Source organism: Meles meles, chromosome 3 (genome assembly GCF_922984935.1).
Source record: "Meles meles chromosome 3, mMelMel3.1 paternal haplotype, whole genome shotgun sequence".
NCBI lineage: Eukaryota > Metazoa > Chordata > Mammalia > Carnivora > Mustelidae > Meles > Meles meles.
Window position 1 is genome coordinate 67,584,435 of NC_060068.1, and position 21,149 is coordinate 67,605,583.

The 21,149-nt window shown below is 34.7% G+C and overlaps 1 non-coding gene across 1 annotated transcript; it reads left to right on the forward strand.

The window, feature by feature from the left end:
* The first annotated feature begins 20,392 nt into the window (after nt 1-20,392).
* Nucleotides 20,393-20,556, forward strand: LOC123939372. Its single transcript, XR_006817833.1, has one exon. It is a non-coding gene; the product is annotated as a U1 spliceosomal RNA (small nuclear RNA).
* The last annotated feature ends 593 nt before the right edge of the window (nt 20,557-21,149 follow it).

Genomic DNA, 21,149 nt, shown 5'->3' on the forward strand with positions numbered 1-21,149 from the left:
CGTTACCCGATATCAAGCTTTACTACAAAGCTGTGATCACCAAGACAGCGTGGTACTGGAATAAAAACAGACACAGTGACCAGTGGAACAGAGTGGAGAGCCCAGATATGGACCCTCAACTCTATGGTCAAATAATCTTCGACAAAACAGGAAAAAATATACAATGGAAAAAAGACAGTCTCTTCAATAAATGGTGCTGGGAAAAATGGACAGCGATATGTAGAAGAATGAAACTCGACCATTCTCTTACACCGTACACAAAGATAAACTCGAAATGGATAAAAGACCTCAAAAAGAGACAGGAATCCATCAGAATCCTAGAGGAGAACATAGGTAGTAACCTCTTCGATATCAGCCACAGCAACTTCTTTCAAGTTATGTCTCCAAAGGCCAAGGAAACAAAAGCGAAAATGAACTTTTGGGACTTCATCAAGACCAAAAGCTTCTGCACAGCAAAGGAAACAGTCAACAAAACAAAAAGGCAACCCACGGAATGGGAGAAGATATTTGCAAATGACAGTACAGACAAAAGGTTGATATCCAGGATCTATAAAGAACTCCTCAAACTCAACACACACAAAACAGATAATCATATCAAAAAATGGGCAGAAGATATGAACAGACACTTCTCCAATGAAGACATACAAATGGCTATCAGACACATGAAAAAATGTTCATCATCACTAGCCATCAGGGAGATTCAAATTAAAACTACATTGAGATACCACCTGACAACAGTTAGAATGGCCAAAATTAGCAAGACAGGAAACTATGTGTGTTGGAGAGGATGTGGAGAAAGGGGAACCCTCCTACACTGTTGGTGGGAATGCAAGTTAGTGCAGTCACTTTGGAGAACAGTGTAGAGATTCCTCAAGAAATTAAGAATAGAGCTTCCCTATGACCTTGCAATTGCACTGCTGGGTATTTACCCCAAGGATACAGATGTAGTGAAAAGAAGAGCCATCTGTACCCCAATGTTTATTGCAGCAATGGCCACGGTCGCCAAACTGTGGAAAGAACCAAGATGCCCTTCAACGGATGAATGGATAAGGAAGATGTGGTCCATATACACGATGGAGTATTATGCCTCCATCAGAAAGGATGAATACCCAACTTTTGTAGCAACATGGACTGGACTAGAAGAGATTATGCTGAGCGAAATAAGTCAAGCAGAGAGAGTCAAGTATCATATGGTCTCACTTATTTGTGGAGCATAACAAAGAACATGGAGGACATGGGGAGATGGAGAGGAGAGGGAGTTGAGGGAAACTGGAAGGGGAGATGAACCATGAAAGACTATGGACTCTGAAAAACAACCAGAGGTTTTTGAAGGGGTGGGGGGGTGGGAGGTTGAGGAACCAGGTGGTGGGTAATAGGGAGGGCACGTACTGCATGGAGCACTGGGCGTGGTGCAAAAACAATGAACACTGTTACGCTGAAAATAAACAAATAAAAAAGAAAATAAAATAAAAATGAGTCTTTTAAATATACTCCTACTGCTGCCTCATACATGCGAGCAGTACATGGTAAAGGTCTTAATCGGAGGGTTATATTTATTTTTATATACTTAGAATTTTACTTTAATGCTGCTTGTCAATTTCATGACACTGCATGTCAGTCACTATATGACGTTATAATAATTTCTCTACTATATACATTATACAATTATTAAAAAAAAAAACAGAAGCCCCCCCCAAAGCATTCTCTCAAAGCACATAGCCATTTTAAAACCTTATGAAGAAAGAATGAAGGAAGACAAAAATCAACCTTACATCTGAATATGGATACAAAATTCCTAAAAAAAAAAAATCACTAGCACACTGGTAGTTTATCCTAGCAGTGAAAACACAGTTTTGACATTAGGAAATCTAATGCAATATATGACATTATCAGATCAAAAAAAGAAAAATCTGATAATTACACAAAACAGGTGATGATGGGGCGCCTGGATGGCTCAGTGGGTTAAGCCACTGCCTTCAGCTCGGGTCATGATCTCAGGGTCCTGGGATCAAGCCCTACATTGGGAAGCCTGCTTCTCCCTCTCTCACTCCCTGTGCTTGTGTTCCCTCTCTCACTGTGTCTCTCTCTGTCAAATAAATAAATAAAATCTTTAAAAAACAAAAACAAACAAACAAAAAAACAGGTGATGAAATTCAAAACAACACTGGATGCTTGCTACCACTACCACTACACAGTATTGTTCTCATTGTTCCAGCCAATGCAGTAAAATAATAAAAATAAGACATACCAATATTTAAAAGGCATAAATTTAAACTATTATATAAAACATGCTGATAGAAAGTTCAAAAAGCAAAGTTAAAAAATTAAGATTTATAGGTGATTCATAGACCTGTACCCCTGGGGCTAATAATACATTATTTGTTTATAAAAAAATTTTAAAAATTTAAAAAATAAAGGTATATTGCATGATTAAAAAAAATGAAGATGTATAAGATAAGTGTTTTACAGGCACGTACATACCCAGACTTTTGTGTAACAGCAAAAACAACTGCAATTGGAAACTTGACCTCATTATTCATTCTAATGAACAGAACATGGCAAACATGATGGGCTAGCACTTCTGAGATTAGATTACAAAAGTTGTTTCTATTTTGCTCACTGACTCTCCGTGTGGCTGGTTCTGAGGGAAGTGAGCAATCATGTTGTATATAAACTGACTTAGAGATAAACCCATATGGCAAGAAACTGAGGGCAGCCTTTGCCCAACAGCAAAGAGCAAATAAGGTCCTCAGTCCAACAGTCCATGAGGAATTGAATCCTGACACCAGCCTGGAAGCAGATCCGACCCTGTTCTAGTCTTGTGCTGATTACAGCCACTGCTAACACCTTGACAGCAGGTTTATAAAACACCTTGAGGCAGAGACATCCAGAAAAGCCATGCCAGAACCCCTGACCCACAGAAACTCTGAGATAATATTCTTCTCAATTTAATCAAGTTAGTAGTATAGTCACTTTAAACTGCTAAATTTTGGAATAATTTGTTATATAGCAGATCTATATCTACATCTACATATAGATAACTAATATAGATTTCAACACAAATATAACAATACTGTTGATGGAATTTTAAAAGCTAATATTAAATTACCTATAGAAAATGTTAAAGAATTATCATGATAACTGATAAGAAGTGCAATGATTTTTTTCCTATCATACATTCGAAAAGCACAACCATTATTTAGGAATAGACAAGAATGGAATAAAAATAAAGTTGAAGAAGAAAGGTTATCTATGTGGAGATAAAGGAAGCATTAAATTCAGTAGAAATGATAGATAATTCAAACAATATCTGCAGGACAAATTAGTTTCCTGTTAACCTAAAACAAAACAAACAAACAAAAAGACTAAAAGAGCTAAAATCATTATATATACCAAAAAGTAACTCAAGGTAGATTAAAGTGCTAAAATATTTTTTTTAAAAAGCATGCATTTTTTTAAGGTGGTAAAGAAGTTCTGAGATAAAAAACTAAGACATAATAGAAAAAATTGACATATTCAATGGCCTAGAAACGTAAACCTCCTTTGTGATTAAAGATACTATTAACAGACTTAAAACAGAAGAGCCAAACTGAGAGAAATGTTTGGAAAATATGTAGTAAGAAAGGGTAATATATATAAATTAAAAATATAGTCTACAAGAGAATAAGAAAAAGAACTCCAGAGAATATTTTAAAAAGTGATTCAAATACAGATTTGCCTTGACTTAATGATGGTGTTAACTCCAGATAAATCAATCCTAAATTGAAAATATCTTGGGTTGAAAATGCATTTAATTCACCTATTGCACCTAACGTTATAGCTTAGTCTCACATACCTTAAATGTGTTCAGAACACTTATATTAGCCTACAGTTGGGCAAAATCACCTAACATGAAGCCTATTTTATAATAAAGTGCTACATATCTCATGTAATTTATTGACTACTATGCTGAAAGTCAATAACAGAATGGCTGTCTGGGTACAGAGTGGTTGTGTGTGTGTGGGTTGTTCACCCTCCTGCTCATGTGGCTGACTGGGAGCTTTGGCTTGCTGCCACCACGCAGTATTGTGGGGCAGTATCAGAGCATTGCTCTGCCTATCACTAGCCTGGGAAAAGATCAAATTTCAAAATGTAAAGTGAATGTGTCTTCCTTTTGCACCATCATAAAGCTGAAAAATTGTTAAGTTGAACCATCCTAAGTTCAGAGAACATCTCTACATATTTATATGAATGCATGTACATTACATGTAGATTGTGTGTATGTTTGTGTATGCAGTCTACCCTTGTCACTCACAATTCCCTATCTGATACTTCCTGAAATTTATTTGGAACCTCAAAAATCAAAGCTAAGTAGGCTTTCACAGTCATTAGCAGACATACACAGAGCTGTGAAAAACTTGAGTCTCCCTATATGCATGTGCCCAGCTGAGGTCAAACAAGGCAATGTTCTGCCTTCTTGTCTGTGCTCTCAAACACCAATGACCAGGGGATGGCAACAGCAGTGGGCAGTGAAGTGGAATCCAAGAAGCTCTGGCTCTGGGGCCAGTTGACCAGGGTTTGAATCCCAGCTCTAGGACCTGTTAGCAGGGCAGCTTCAGGCAAGTCACTTTACACTTTTGAACCTTGTGTTCTCTTATGTAAAAATGGAAAAAAATTTTAAAAAACTCCACCAAAACAAGTTGTCTCCTTGACTTTAAGGTTAAGATTATAATCTATGTGAGAATATATATATATTATATATAATATATAATTAAATATAATGTCATAATGTTATAATCATTATATTAATTACAATTTATATATAATATCATAAAATATTAAGATATATATTATAATATATAATATATATTATCTGTGTGCATGCGTGTGTGTATGTGTATTTCCACTAAGAGCAATGGTTCAATATTTGCTAATCAACTGTGTGTGCATATGTGCATACACAATAAACATGTAAAAATATTCAACCCCACTGATAATGACAGAAATGCATGCTAAAATAATATAAACTTTTACTAGTAGACTAACAAAAATAAAGGTCAATACTATAAAGTTTTGATAAGGGTGTGAAAGAAGGGATACAAACTAATACAAACTTCTTAGAGACAATTTGGCAATATCTACGAAAACCAATCAATTACTTCAAAATCCAGCTCACAGACAAAAGTTTCTTTAGACTGCAAATAAAAGTCAAGATCATCCAAATGTCTATCAGTAGGAAATGGTTTAAAATACTTGGTCCCATCTACATTCAAAAATAGTAGGAAAAAGTATGGAAAAAAAAATGCAACTATACCAAGTAGTGATGTATCTTTTATTTTAAGTGAAATTTTTTTTTAATTTATATGGTCTATATATGTAACTACATATACATAATGTGTACTTTTATGTACATGTCCACACACACATCAATACATAAATATAGATAAAGAGATGTTTCTATAAATATAAAGGAAAAAACTTGGAAGGATGCCCACCAAACTGTTCTGGTGGTTACCTACAGGAGAATAGTGGAATCTTACTACAGAAGGGTGGGGTGTGACGCCAAGGTTTTATTGTTATTTCTGTTGTTGTTTTTCACTTAATACTATTATTCTTAGATACTTTTATTTCTTTAAAAAGAAAACACATCCCTGTATTATTTTTATAATTTAAATTGTATTTGTCACCATTAAAAAATTTTACCTACTTAAACACGCCTCAAGTTTTAGTTTTACTTATAATTCTTAGCCTAGATTTTAAAAAAAATTTTCTATCAATAACCCCAGTGCCTACTTAGTACAAAATAGTCAAATACATTTTAATGGAAGTGAACTTATTTCCTTTTCTCTATAAAGAAAACACTATAGGGACACCTGGGTGGCCCAGTGGGTTAAACCTCTGCCTTCGGCTCAGGTCATGATCTCGGGGTCCTGGGATCGAGCCCTGCATAGGGCTCTCTGCTTGGCAGGAAGCCTCCTTCCCCCTCTCTCTCTCTGCCTGCCTCTCTGCCTACTTGTGATCTCTGTCTGTCAAATAAATAAATAAAATCTTTAAAAAAAAGAAAGAAAGAAAACACTATAAAGATAGTACAAAACCTACTATGCACTAACCTGTCCAAAATTTTCAAACAGACATAATAGGATTTATTTCTTTCATAAAAACTAGAGAATTTTCTTTCATTTGTTTGTTCAGAAATGTTTAGGCATTTGGCACTCTGTTCAAATTTAAGCAAAACTTACAAAACTGATATGGTTTACTCAGAGGGTATAAATTATGTCATTAGAAATAGCACTGGCTTTATTTTTCCCTATGAAACACCATATCATACATGGCAACAGAAAGTATGTTATTTTCCAACCCCCAAAGTAACTATTATGTGTATCTACAAGATCATTTAATTTATTCTTAATGATTCGAATCTTTTCTTGGGGTCAAAGTCATCTTTTATATCAACTTGCTTTTACAAATTAATGTTTTGAAGGAAACAGTAAAAGTCAAGTTGCTTGGGAGTACATTAAATTATATGCTAGTTAATAGTGTTAGAGAGATGGCTTAAAAATAAATTGCCCATAATACCTTTTAATAAAGGCACTAAAAGTACTTTTTTATTCTGTGTTAAAAGCAGATGCCTATTTGGCACTGTTTGGAATCCCATTTGCCATGTATATTTTGATTAATATTAGGCTGGATAATCTACTCTACGTGGTCTAGGTTCAGTAACCTCACTGTAAAATAATGAGCCTTCAAGAATAAAAAATATGCCCACTATAAAGTTGCATATTCTGAGAAGCAGTGAACGTATTCAAATGAAATGAAAAAATGAGGTTTTCACCCAGTAAATTTGATCAAACTGAAACTTACATTTCTCAATTTGTATTTCGCTGTCAGTCTGGGCACTAAAAACTGGACTAGCTCTCAACCTTTTGCATATGTTTTCTATAAATACCTTTTCTTCTCTGATTCAACTGCCATAGGGCTCTGCAGAAGTAGTGGTCTTAAGGGACCTTACAGCAACTCGGATGCAGCCAATGGCAGTGAGTTCCCGTACTGAGTGGCATCTTCAGAAAAGGACCAGCTCTCATATTTTATGCAATATGTAACATGATTTACCCAGGGTTGTCAGAAGAGACGAATATCAGCCAATGCAAGGTAATGAATAGTAATACATGCTGCAAATATATTTGACTTATAACCCTTGGCATTTCGAAACAAAATTCTTTGGAAGAATTCATTTTATACGTCATAAACTTTTCTATTGTTTCTCCTGTTTGGGCTGTCTTAACCATCAGGCTACTCATGGAAGTATTTTTCAAAATTGTAAATGAAGCATTATTTTTGAGAAAACTCACCTAAGACTTTCTTTCCAGGCCACTTGTGAAATAGGAAAGTTAGAGTAAAACAAATGGTAGGTAGGCTTCATTATGTCAGAACCTAGGGAGGAGGGAAAAAGCCCAATGAATTGTTTGTCGGTGATTATGAGAAATTAGTTATTAAAATGTCCTTTTCTCTCACGAAACAGTGTCTTTTAGAAACATAGAAAAATAATTTTGCTACATGTATTTTTATATATTTGGAATGAAATTTAAAGGTTCCTCTAGCACACAGATATGGTTTCTTATTCAAGGCATAACACTTTCTGTTAAATACAAATATAGCTACTTCCCAGATCATCTTCTGTTGATGCAAGAGACACTATGTTTTAATGGTCATAGTTAAAGATCGTAATGAATGGCTCACTTTGCTATTGTTCCTTGGATGATTGTTATGAGATCATTTGGACAGTCACACATAGCTTTGCCCTTAGTTTACATTTCCTTCTTTGTTCATCTCCCCACACACAAACACACAGGTGATTTTTAGTGGTTCTCACATAATAAGTTAATTACAAGTATCTAAGTAATGTTTAGGATCATATTATAATCACACATAAAACACATAATTTAAAAATCTGCCATCCACATTTCTGTGTGTAAGATAATATATTTTCAGATAACATGCATAGAGAGATTTCAATATTTGGTTATGTTTGTAAAACACAAAATAAGTGAAGGAACGCCTCCTACATACACAAGCATACATTATTTTACTAAATACACATACGCTTTCCATGCAGTATGGACACTGCCCCTGAAACTGTGCCTGCTTTCTCCCCAGGGATCCTATTCTGAACTTTCTCCTGGCATATCCTTTTGAATTCACAATGGAAACTTGAAGCTGGTCCCTGTAACAAGGCCCCAGAGACTTTGCATTTACAGTAGCTCCTTACATCTCAATAATAGAAAACAAGACTTGGGAATAGATATATCTTCTCAATCTTATGAGGACTGTGAGGGCTACTACTTGAATTATTCATTGAACAGGGAATAGGAAGATTATGTGACCACAGCCCACCTTTGCAACTAAACATTTTAACATCATTATAAAAAAACATGTATTACACATCTGTTATGGTGCTGAGCCAGGCACTGTGTACACTGAATTTATGAGAATTACCCTCCATAAATTTCAGTTAAGACATAACTGAATATCTGTAAGACAGATAATGAACATCTACTTATGTAAATTATATAAATATGTCCATAAATATATTAGCCAGAGGTAAAAATGTACACACTGTATATAATTAAATAAGGGTTTTGGTTTTTGCCTGTTTTTTATATCAGCTTTTCTAGACCAAGAAGTAACAGAATGAAGACTTTAATAGAGGAGGCAGAGCAAATAATAAACTTCTGTATCCTCCAAACTTCATCAGTTTCCAAGCCCACAAATTTTATATATAGTGAGTATAAATTCTTTCTAATTCTACCATTTCTGCCATGAAAATGTTTTGACATAGGTCACCAAGCTAACTTTGTAATTTTCCTTAACCAAAGAAAAATTGAAGGAGCAAATTAAGAAGATTCTTCCTGTGTTGACCCCCAGGTTGTTGGTGAATAATTTTTCTCTTCCTACTTAGCTAAGTCATGAAATCCTGTTCTTAGGCAGACAGTAGAAACTCTACAGCAGATATGGTCAAGGATCATTTTTACAATTCAATAAGGCATTTATTTAAAGCCTAGTAATTAAGTAAGAATTTTTTTATTCACTTACTTTATGTTTGTCACTATTCTGGGCACTGGAGTAACTGAGATGACCAAGGCACAGACCAGACCATATCCCACAGGACAGACACAAGTTACAGAAACAGAGGGGAAAAAAAAAAGTGGGGGCTGGGGAAGTGTGAGCCGTGGTGCAGACAAGAGGAGCATTACACGGTGAGAACCTTGTGAAAAGTCTAAGGCACGAGGGAATTTTGTCTCTTTGAAGAACTGCTTGTAGGGGAGGGTAACGGAATGGCAAAATAGGGTTGGGAAACCTGTCATGACAAGGCTTAAATCGAAAACAAAGAAGTTTAAACTGAATCTCAGTAATAAGGGGAATCATCAAAACTGTTAGACTATTAGGAGGGAGAGATGGATTATAAGGCCCTTTTAGAGAAATAAATCTGCTAGCAGTGTGGAGGACAAACCAGAAAGGACAAAGGATCAGCTAGGAAAATTGAGATGGCAGAAAATCGTGGCAGGAAAGGTCTGAGGTTTTCATTGTTCTTGTTGACCTTGTTCTCCACAGGTAGTTCTACAGTGAAGTGGTCCTGTTTTGCATAGCAATCTTCAAAGCATATACCTACCCAACGCAAATATCGGCATTAGTTACTTTGACTAACACAGCTGGCAGAGCCTTGGAAAGAAGCCTTGGAAAGAAGATTACCCTGTTTCTCATTCTAAACAACAACAAAAAAAAGAGCAAAATGTTACAGCTAGAGATGATATGAATGTATTGTTATCCAAATTTCTCCGCTGATTTATATAAATCTATTATCTCCCCTCCTGAATATTTCCTTCATCGTCTTCAATGGACAGTCAGACAAGTTTGCAAGAATAATAGCAGACAATTTCAGACATACAGTATTGCCTGAATTATATCATGTATTCTTTGTTTACTAATAATTAGAAATACTAAAATAATTAGAAGTAATCACCTGCCGATGATGAGCGATGAGTTAGTGTGGGGGGGACCAACTTTAGTGGGAGCATTTCAGTATTGGCAAAACGATGAAAAGATCTAAAAATGTATTTGGGATATTTCCAGGGTCAGACAAGAGGTACACATTAGTATCTAATTACCTTCCTCGACTGCTCTTTTGAATCTAGAAGCCTGCTTGAAGACGGCTGTATCAGAACAATATTTTAAAATGGCAGTAGCAAGGAACTAAGATGGAACATTATCTTTGGCCAATCTGTATAATATCCTTAGCTAGATTATTTGTACTTTGAATAATAAATCTCATTTATTTGAAAGGTTATTGGGAATATAATCTTTATTTTCAGAAAACCCATTAAAAGGGTGAAAAAACTAACATTCAGGACAGGAATAGTCAAACAAAAAAACTAAGACCTAATGCTTTATCAGAGAAGAGCTGAAAGAGAAAATCTTCTGTGGATAAGTAGATATATTACTAAGTTACCTTAGGATTAGAACTTCAGTTCTCTTGGCCCCAAGTGAAGTAGAGTAGTCCAGACCATTCCCCTCTACATATTGCATCTTTATTAAAATGCATATGCATTTTATAAACATATGCATATTTTTGCAATGCCTCATTAGAGAGATGGATGGATGGATGGATGGATGGATGGATGGATGGATGGATGATAATACAGACAGATGATAGATAGATAGATAGATAGATATAGATAGATGGATATTAAAGCCCATCAAATTCAGGTCACTGGGAAATTAGTCAATTGTAAGATAAATCTGAAGAAATTACAGAGATAATAGCATGGAGAAAATTTAGTTGAGAGAAAGAGTTTATGAGACATGGGAAAAAAGAAAGAGAAAGTTCAAAATTCATCAAAGAATTCTAGGAAGAGAGGAATTCTAGAAAAAGAGAATATATATTGAATGTTGGATAGGCAATAAGAATGCTCCAGAAAGACATAAACTCCAGATATATGAAGGACAATAATCCTCAAGGAACATAAATAAAAATAAGCCAATACCTACATTCACCACAGTCAAATGTATAACGCAAAAAAGAAAGACACTATTTTAAAAGCTAATAAAAAAATTTACCTCCCATCAGAGGTAAATTGAAATTTGACTAACAGCAATGGTGAAAGCCACAGTCAGTGGAACACTGTATTTAAGTGACAAAACAAGATAAATGAGAAGAGAATCATGTGTTTTGAGAAATTATTTTTCAATAATAAGTACAAGGAAGAGAATTTTTAAAATAAGCAAAAATTGAGTTTGCTAGAACCAAACCATCACAAAAGAAATATTAAAATTAGACTTTAGAAAGAAAGAAATTGTTAATAAGCACAAAATTTAAGTTAGTGGTAATATCAGCAGAGAAGGAATATGTGATCCAGGAGAATACACCAAGCTTCAAAAGTATGGGTACTATTTTATTTCTTAAGCTGGTGGTGAGTACACAAGTATGCATTTTAGGTACACTATTTGGAAAATATTAAATACCATATATGAAAATTTAACCTAGAGTGTCACATTCTCTAACTACCCATGTTATAAGCAAAGTACATTATAGTCTGTAACAATATTATGCACTTATATTTTCCCACTGTATTCATTAATTTTATCATGTCCCATTTCCTCAACTAGAGTATAAGCCTGTTTTACTCTACACTGTCATGTTCAATTATTAGACTCTTGGGCATGAAGGTCCTCAATGAGTAAGTGTCATTTGATTTACTTATTATATGGTGATATGTAATAATACTAAGGTTACAGCTGTCTCAGCTAAATCTCTACAGCATTTAACCCAACATTACATTCTGAAATTTTTATGTTGTTAATTAACTATGCTTAGCATTTGTTTTGCATATTACTTGCAACTTTTTTGCCCAGATTTTGACTTTAATATAGCTTTTCATATAAACAACTCTCATCTCCAGAATGATGGTGTCCTGGACAAAACCACATAAGCCCTAAGTAATTAATTTACTGGGGGGCTAAGTACTGTATCAGGTTAGTCTATTCCCTTCAAAGAACTGTGGAGCCAAGAGCCCTTCAGTTTTATAATTTGTTGAGGTATAACAGAGCTTTTAACTGAGAAGGAAGGAGGGAAGGAAGGAACGAACGAAGGAAAGGAGGGAAGGAAGGAAGGGAGAGAGGAAGGATTTACTAAAATAAATGCATATTTATCACTACCATAGTTTCCACTTACAATGTCATTCAAACCACTATTTAGTGCATATATTTCTCTTCCCCTATTTTCTCTTTTAAATGTTTGCAAAATGCTTTCTATTATAACTTTTAAAATGTTTTTAATAACAGTGATATAAACTTCATTTGCTGTTAAGTCCAAAAGAAAAAGACAATATTTATAAATACTTTTTCAAATTTTGCCATGTAATAGTCCATGTAATGGACTATTATTTCCTCTGATACACTTACAGAATTAAAGTATCTCTACGTGACTATCAGCCAAAGATTATAACTAGACTGACAAAACTATTAATGTATTTTTCTCAAGGGACTTTGACAAACAGCATCTTTGGATGCTTAATTTATTGTCCTAGAATTTGGGGGAATGTTTTATTTATTTTCTCAAAAGATATAGTTTAAAATAGTTTCTGAATATGAGAACCTAAATATCTTTATGATCCTTACAATGGCTACTGTGTCCCGGTGATATCCTCATTAAGTCATTTGATACTTCTGAGTCTATTTCTTTATGAACACAAAGAGAAGTTTTAAAACAATGTGGCTTTTAAAAGATAAACCCCAAATACACCCCAAACATACACCCCAAAACAGAATTATTTCGAATGTAATCATGCTAGACTTCCTCGCTAAGTTTACTTTGTCTCTTAAACACTGAGAAAGAGGATTCATTGGCTTTTATTATTATTTGCCTTTTATCAGTAATATTTTAGTGTGTTTGGGGCATAATAATAACTATTTAAGAATTGCATATAACTGTGCTTTCTAGTGTCTGATGCACCATAAGTGATTAGGGAGTAGACTTGTTTACCTTCTTACTTAATTTCATCATAACTGCCGTGCAGATAAATGGCTTTTTCTTTAAAGTTGTACTCCCTCTCTCTTCCAAGATCTCAGTTATTGGTGCATCTTCCATTTCTATGGGTGCTCTAAATAGGATATATCTGATATACTTAAGAATCAATAGCCTATCAATTTCACTATATGGATTTTAACTGCAAGATTTGATTTTTAAAAATCTTATTTCCGGGGGCGCCTGGGTGGCTCAGTGGGTTAAAGCCTCTGCCTTCGGCTCAGGTCATGATCTCAGGGTCCTGGGATCGAGCCCCGCATCAGGCTCTCTGCTCCGCAGGGAGCCTGCTTCCTCCTCTCTCTCTGCCTGCCTCTCTGCCTAGTTGTGATTTCTCTCTGTTAAATAAATAAAATGTTTTTTTAAAAAAATCTTATTTCCGTCACATTAAGCAGAAGCATAGCTGTAAAAGACTCATAATAGAGTGGTGCTAAGCACAGTATCATTTTGGTCACCACCCAGATTCTACTGGCCGGTTTTCATTACCAAAATGCGTACATTAACAATGAAACATACACGTGGAGAACTACATGCATATACGTATACACCGGCAGGTTGAAGGAAATGCTCAGTAGACAGTTTCCTGGATGCTTGCTAATATACAGAGACAGATACTGCGCCTGAGTAACTTGTCACTCTGTGTGGTGGCTTCACTTCCATCAGTGACCCATGTTAATAACTTGAAGCTAATGAGAAAAAGGGTTCAGTCGTAATATGGACTAATCATTTCCATAATGGTCAGGATCAAAGACTATAGTCCTCAACCATCGCCAGTCATTTCACAAATGCATACCATACTATTCTAAAACAGAATAGAAAATGACACAGGGTCTCAATTTAAATGTTCTTTCCTCAAAGGAAATACGTCCTACTCTCCACCATAGGATAAGAGATCTATGCTCTACGTCAACAGCTTTCTATTCTTCACCTTTCATAACATCGCATGATTGTAATTACTTGTTTAATCAATAACTTAGACTGGATTCTCAATAAGCAATCTGAGATGAGATATATGAGACAAATAACTTTTTAAGAGTGGGCTCTCAGAAGAAACATGCATGGGCATGAGGGAGCAAAACAAGGAAGAGCAGGAAGTTAAGCAAAGTTGTGGTTGGGGGTTGAAGTTTCGATTCGATCTACTCCCACAGGGGGGCTTTGGAATATAAACTGTCGCACAGAATACATCCAACCTTAAAGGAAGGTTGTTATACTTCTAGATACAGTGTCAGTCAGTCATCGTCTATGAGCTGCCTAAAGGCAGTAGCGAGGCAGAGGCTTCGTTCCTAGGCATCTACAAGCAAGATGGCTCCAGTATCCTTTCTATTATGAACTCCAGAAAAGGGCACAGATAGGAGACATTATAGCAAAATGCTATCATGGCAGTTGGAAGGAAGGCACACCAAATGAATAAACTGGTTCCCAGGGGATCTAGGCAGGGCACCAATGAGTCTGTAGCAATTGCCTTCCTTCTCTAAAAGTAGAAGCTCACTAACGACAGAGGCAGTTTCAGTCTTGTTTAAGGACTGAATGATACCAAGCACATACTAGTCACTTAAGAAATAAGTAGTATTACTTGTAGCAAGAATTGATAAAATGGATAAATAAATGAATTGGTGGAAATATTCGACAGTTAGCAAATCATGTTTCCATCTACTTTAAATTCCCTATCATCTGAATGAGAATTGGCACTGTAGCTGGACTGAATGCATTGATATTCAGGTATCACGTGTGAGTGTAGACAAAAGCCCACCAGAATAAAATATACATGATACCTACCATGGAGTCCAGAATTGTTACTACAATTTTCTACCTAATCCTTTTTTTTCCCAAAATGTATTCATTCAGTATTTTGGTCAGTACATTACTTTTGTACATAAGTCAGAACATAAAATGATAGCTATTTACTTAGCATATAGCTAACCAGAAAGGCAAAGAAATCTAAGAGTCAAGGACTTTTATTACCTTGTTATCTTAGCACATTAACAAGCTAGTTTATGTGATTACTATCCACGATTAATGATGTATGGCACATATGTTTATATATTTGCAATATTAATGTAAAATATTTTATACTGTTTTTTGCCCAGCTTATGTCATAAATATTTTAGTTTGTCTGTATGTCCTTCGTATCTATAGTGATAAAGATGCCTGCACACACATACATTAACATATGAATGCATGCATATTCTATAGAATTATATTATACGTTGGTAAAATATTTTAGTATGGCGTACTTTTCTTCTGTTCTTGAGTTGCTATCATTATTAAAGGTACAATGAAAATATTTGAGGATTTTTTGCTTCTGTTTGGTTGTTGAATTGGAATAAAATTAGGAATGAAAGTATAATATTTAAGTCTAAGCAATTTAATTTCTCTGCCATTTTGCTTTTCAGAAAGGTTGCACTTAATTACTAAATTAGTAATAATGAATGATTATGGTAATTTCTCTTCAGGATAGCCAGCATTGGATGTTCTGATTATTGTTCCTTTGCTAATTTTACTATGTAAAATAATCTTAAGAATGCTTTATTTTATCTTGTTTTGATGAGTAGAGAGGTAAATATATACTATTTGTCAATTTTATCGCCCCTTTTATAAACTATCTTATTGCTTGTTGTTAATTTATTTAGAATTTCAAATCTTTCTCACAAATTTGAATATATATTGCCATGATCATACTGAAGAAAATACCTATAACCTAAATAATAAACAATATTATTATCTTATTTAGGTGGGTTTCATCTTTTTCCCAGAAAATGATTATGCACACATACTTTCATAACTTTAACTAATTCAAAGAAAAATGTTATTCTACTAAAGAGCTTTAATTATTCCATTCCATTACTTTCTACTTTTTCTTTTTTCTAATGCTCATTTTAACAACTTAGTGCACCTGGAATTTATTTTAAAATAAATAAGATGGAAATAACATTTTCCACAATTGTTCCAAACACACTTATATAAACATAATTCTGTTTTAATGTCTTTTTCAATTATGTTTTCATACTATAAAAACTGGTATATGGTAACTGATATTGCGCAGGTCTCTACCTTCTATTTCATTCAATGTCTAAAATGTTGCACAAATTGTAGTGTTTTATGAATTGATACTAAGTAATATGTTTTAACAGGTCACTGTTTTATTATTTAACAATCCTACATATTTCCTTCTAATAAACATTTTCCAGTTTACTTTTTATGAAGAATTATATTATCAAGTTCAAATTTTGATGTAATTATTTAAATTGGAATGTTTTATATACCTTAGTTAAAATTTGCATTTTTTAGAATATAAAATAGTCCCTTGTAAGAATAGGCTCTATATTTCTAATTATTCAAATTTTCACTTAAATCTTCCAGTGATAGGATTATGCCGTTTCCATGTAAAACCTCACCACATATTAAAATTCCCTAAATATTTAATCCTAAATATTTTCTCCCTTTTTAAAATTCTATTTTCTAGCTTTGTTAATTACTAGGTTCTAGAAATATAAGAAAATTTATATATTTACATTATGATTAGATATGTATTAGTTTACAATGTATTTATGTGGATGTTCTAAGTGGATAGTTTCACATATATTGTTAAACAAATGTCCACATAAATATAAATATACTCCCAGCCAACACTTATTATTCATTTATTTGTCTTTATATTTGCATTCTCAAGAATGTTTTATTAAGAATACAGAAGTATTTTTCCTGACTTTAAAGTTATTCCATTCCCTTTCAGACTCTGAAAATAGCTATTTCCCTATTCTATTAAAAATGCATACACGACTCTGAAAAAATATACAACATTGATGAAAGACAATGAAGATGACACAAACAAATGGTAAGTCTATTATATGCTCATGGAATTAAAAAATTAATATTATTAATATATCCATACTACCAGAAGTGATCCTCAGATTCAATGCAATCCTTATCAAAACACTAATGACAATTTTCAAAGAACTAGAAAAAATAATACTAAAATTTATATGGAATCAAATAGCCCAAGCAATCTTGAGAAAGTAGAATGAAGCTGGAGGAATCACAATCCCAGATTTCAAGATATACTCAAAGCTGTAGTGATCAAGACAGCATGGTACTGGCACAAACACAGACACAGAGATCAAAAGAACAGACTACAAAGCTCAGAAACCCACACTTACATGGCCAATTAATCTAGACCAAAAGAGGCAAAAATATGCCCTGGGAAAAAGACAGCTCTTCAATAAATGGTGCTGGGGAAACTGGATAGCTACCTGCAAAAGAATAAAGCTAAATCATTTCCTTACACCATACAAAAACAAACAAACAAACCTAAAAATGTTTCACCGTTAAAAACCTAACTGTGAAATCTAAAACCATAAAACTCCTGGAAGAAAACATAGGATGGAAGGAAGGAGGGAAGGAAGGAAGGAAGGAAGGAAGGGAGGGAAATAGAAAGAAAGAAAGAAGAAAAGAAAAAGGAAAGAAGGAAAGAAAGAACGGAAGAGAGTGAGAGAGAGATGGACAAAGAAAGATGTGGTAGATCTATAGATATACATACATGTATACACACAAGAATATTACTTGGAATAAGTAATAAGGAATAAGAATAAGGAATAAGATTTTGCCATTTGCAAGATGGACCTACAGTATATTACGCTAAGTGAAATAACCTAGAGGAAAAAATACCATATGATTTCACTTATATGTGGAATCTAAGAAACAAAACAAATGAATAAACAAAGAAAAAGCAGAAACACACCTATAAATACAGAAACAAGATGATGGTTGCCAGAGGAGAAGGGGATGTAGGGATGGGCAAAAATGGGTAAAGGGGAGTGGAAGATATTGGCTTCCTGTTACATAATGGATAAGTCAGGGGGATAAAAGGTACAGGATAGGGAATATAGTCAGTGGAACTGTAATAGCATCATATGGTGGCAGATGTGGTACATCTAGCATAATGTATAGACTGTGGAATTACTATGTCGTATACCTGAAACTAATGTAACATTGAGTGAACTATACTTCAATTTAAAAAAAATGCACACACCTGTACATTCAGACATACATAGAGTGTACATAGCCATTGCTATTGATTGTAATACTGGTCTTCTATTTAGCAAGGGAGAACCCTTTATTTTATATTGTTAAATGCATTCATTAGGTTCTGATTTTAAATTGTAATAAATAGGGACGCCTGGGTGGCTCAGTTGTTAAGCGCCTGCCTTCAGCTCAGGTCATGATCCCTGGGTCCTGGGATGGAGCCCCTGGCATGGAGCCCCGCACTGGGCTCCCTGCTTGGCAGGACGCCTGCTTCTCCCTCTCCCACTTTCCCTGCTTGTGTTCCCTCTCTTGCTGTGTCTCTCTCTGTCAAATAAATAAATAAAATCTTTAAAAATAAGATAAATAAGAATCTTTAAAAATAAATAAATTTTTAAAAATGCTACTTAAACATCTATTAAATTGTCACATATTATTTTCTTATTTACCTTGTTGACATGGTATTATGTTAAATTTTCTTGGATTTCAAAGAGGAAAAAATCTCCCACTTGTTAATGGAGTAGTATTCTTTGTTATAGCAACAGAATTCAAATTCTTAGTACTTTATATAATTATCAACCTATCTTTATCAGTGAGATGAGTGAGTTATTACTCTTGTCATTAAACAGGATATGGAAGTATTGATGCAAGGTGAGAAACTAGATACTTCAAGAAGTTATGTTACAAAAAGACAAGAGATTATCCCAAAAGGCAAACATCATACATATGCATTTATCCTAGGACAAGTCCAGTGAAAAAATTTTAACAAAGGATAAAAAAAAAATTTAACAAAGGATAAATATAACCATCAGGAGTATTTTCAAGTAACCATCTCTGTAACTGCTCACAATGAGCAACAGACAGTATGTCCTTTAAAGCAGAGTGCTCTTTCACGCGTGGTTGTCAATAAACAGAAGAATGCTTTTGCAATCTGGTATTTTATTTATGATTTTATTTTATTTTAATTCTTTTCCTACTTGGGGAACTACTTGAAGTAGCTCATTCTTTATATAATAAATTATTGGTTCTTATCTGCATAAAAATTGAACTATGGGTTTACTCTCTATTCTAAAACATAGAAAGGAAAATATTCTGGATTTCCCGAAAATGTGTGACATGCCTCTGAACACTTGCAAGGAAAGCACTCCTCATCTTGTCAATGTCTTAAACTCCTATGTCACCTTCGAAGTGTTTTTATTATATAACCTTTCTTTATTCTACCTGCCATCTCGCAGGGAGTGTCCTCCTTCCACTCAACTATATCTTTGTCTCTGGTAGATGTAATAGAAGTACACAGGTTTAAGAGTTGAAGAAAGAAAACAACAGAAATTCAAATCCTAAATCTGTTACTTACTAACCATGAGAGACTGAATGATTCACTGAAGGATTTCTTTTTCGCTTTTGCTAACTGGATACTGTCCGTTCCCTCACAGGGTTGGTTTGAGTCTTTTGTGAAAGAAAGTGTGTTAAATCTCAACAAAACTAGTTCATCTTCACTGTATTCTAACACTTTTAATGTTTGTATTTATATTCATCATAAAATTCTTCTCCTGTTATAATGTTTTGTCAGTCTACTTGAGGTCAAGGACTATGTTTTATTCATCCTTGTATCTCATGTTTGACTCAGTGAGTCTGGGAAATCAATTACTGTGCTCCAACCTCTGGGAATCAGAAAAACCAGAAAGTGCTTGCCCAGTTAATTCTTAAAACTCGTTTATATAGTTGTTGAGAGTACCTCCTGCGGTGCTGGTACCTACTGTGTATTACTCCAAATGCGCAGGCATTAGTCCCTCACTAAGTGCTTGTTGATAATGTTTGCGAGAAAATAAATTGATTTTTTTGTCTCATTCCACTTTGCAAAATATATAATGGATATTTTCTATGACCTAATTATACAAAGTTTTTATTCCTGCGTGTCTGGTATCTGTTCAGTGTCACCATCATTCTGGACAGTGGCTCTCAATACCGTGACATTTGAGAAAGCTCCAGAAGCCTCCATTATCGGCAAATCCTTATGGAGCTGTGATACACAGGTGAAAAGTTATAAATTGAGTCATTTCCTCTATAGAAAATGGGGCACTTGGAGTATACTCTGGGGGCATAAATCTGTAGCAGGGGAATTACCCACACAGTCCAGGCTGCAGCTGCTCTGGAAGGTTTTGTTCTGGGACAGTCCCAAGATTTCTAGGAAGCACCATTTATGTCTTGGTCCCTCTGCAACTTCCAGTCCTTTGTCATTTATCACAGCCATAAACAAAATGGCTCTAAGACACTGAAATGTCTAGTAAGAGCTATGCCAGGTTAAAAGCATTTCCCTGAATACTTACATGGCAGGGGACTTACCGTGATCATGAAAGTGGTTTTCTCAGGGTGAGGCTCATCCATTGCACTTGGAATGCGTTGACCTCTGTGATTTCTCCAAATGTAGGAAACTTGACTGCACGATTTGTGGTAGCAGGAGATGCCAATCACATTTCCCCCTGAAAACAACAAGACGCATTTCCTTGAGGCAGATACAGACAGACATTTCTTGGGCTTTATTTCAAAGTTGAGAAGATCGGGTTGAAAGGAAACCAATAACTGGGTATTGTAAGTAATGATTCCTGCCAAATCATTAGGAGAAATAAACAGTTTCCACAAAGCACTAAACAATCCCTTGTTGGATTAAGATGGCAATACTAAGGAGAAAGGAAAGTGTGAGTGGTGACTCACATTAATGCTGATACTATTTTGACTTGTTCCAGCTGTTACTACTAGTGTTTCTAATGGATAATCAAAGCATCAAGACATTAAAACACATTGACAATTGTATGGAAACGGAGCTCTGCCTCTGTAATTTTCTGCCCACCTTAGAGTCAGTCTGTTGTTATCCACACCACTTAAACTGTTTCTCTGTTTGTTTTGTCCATAGCCTGTGGCAACCATACCATGGTTTTATTCCACAAATAACAATCCTTCTAAATGCCCAGAAGCTATATGGCATTAAGACCATACAAGTCCACTATAAAAGGGCTAGTATATTCTCTGTCTCTCTGTCTCTTTCTGTTTCTCTCTCTCTCTCACACACACACACACA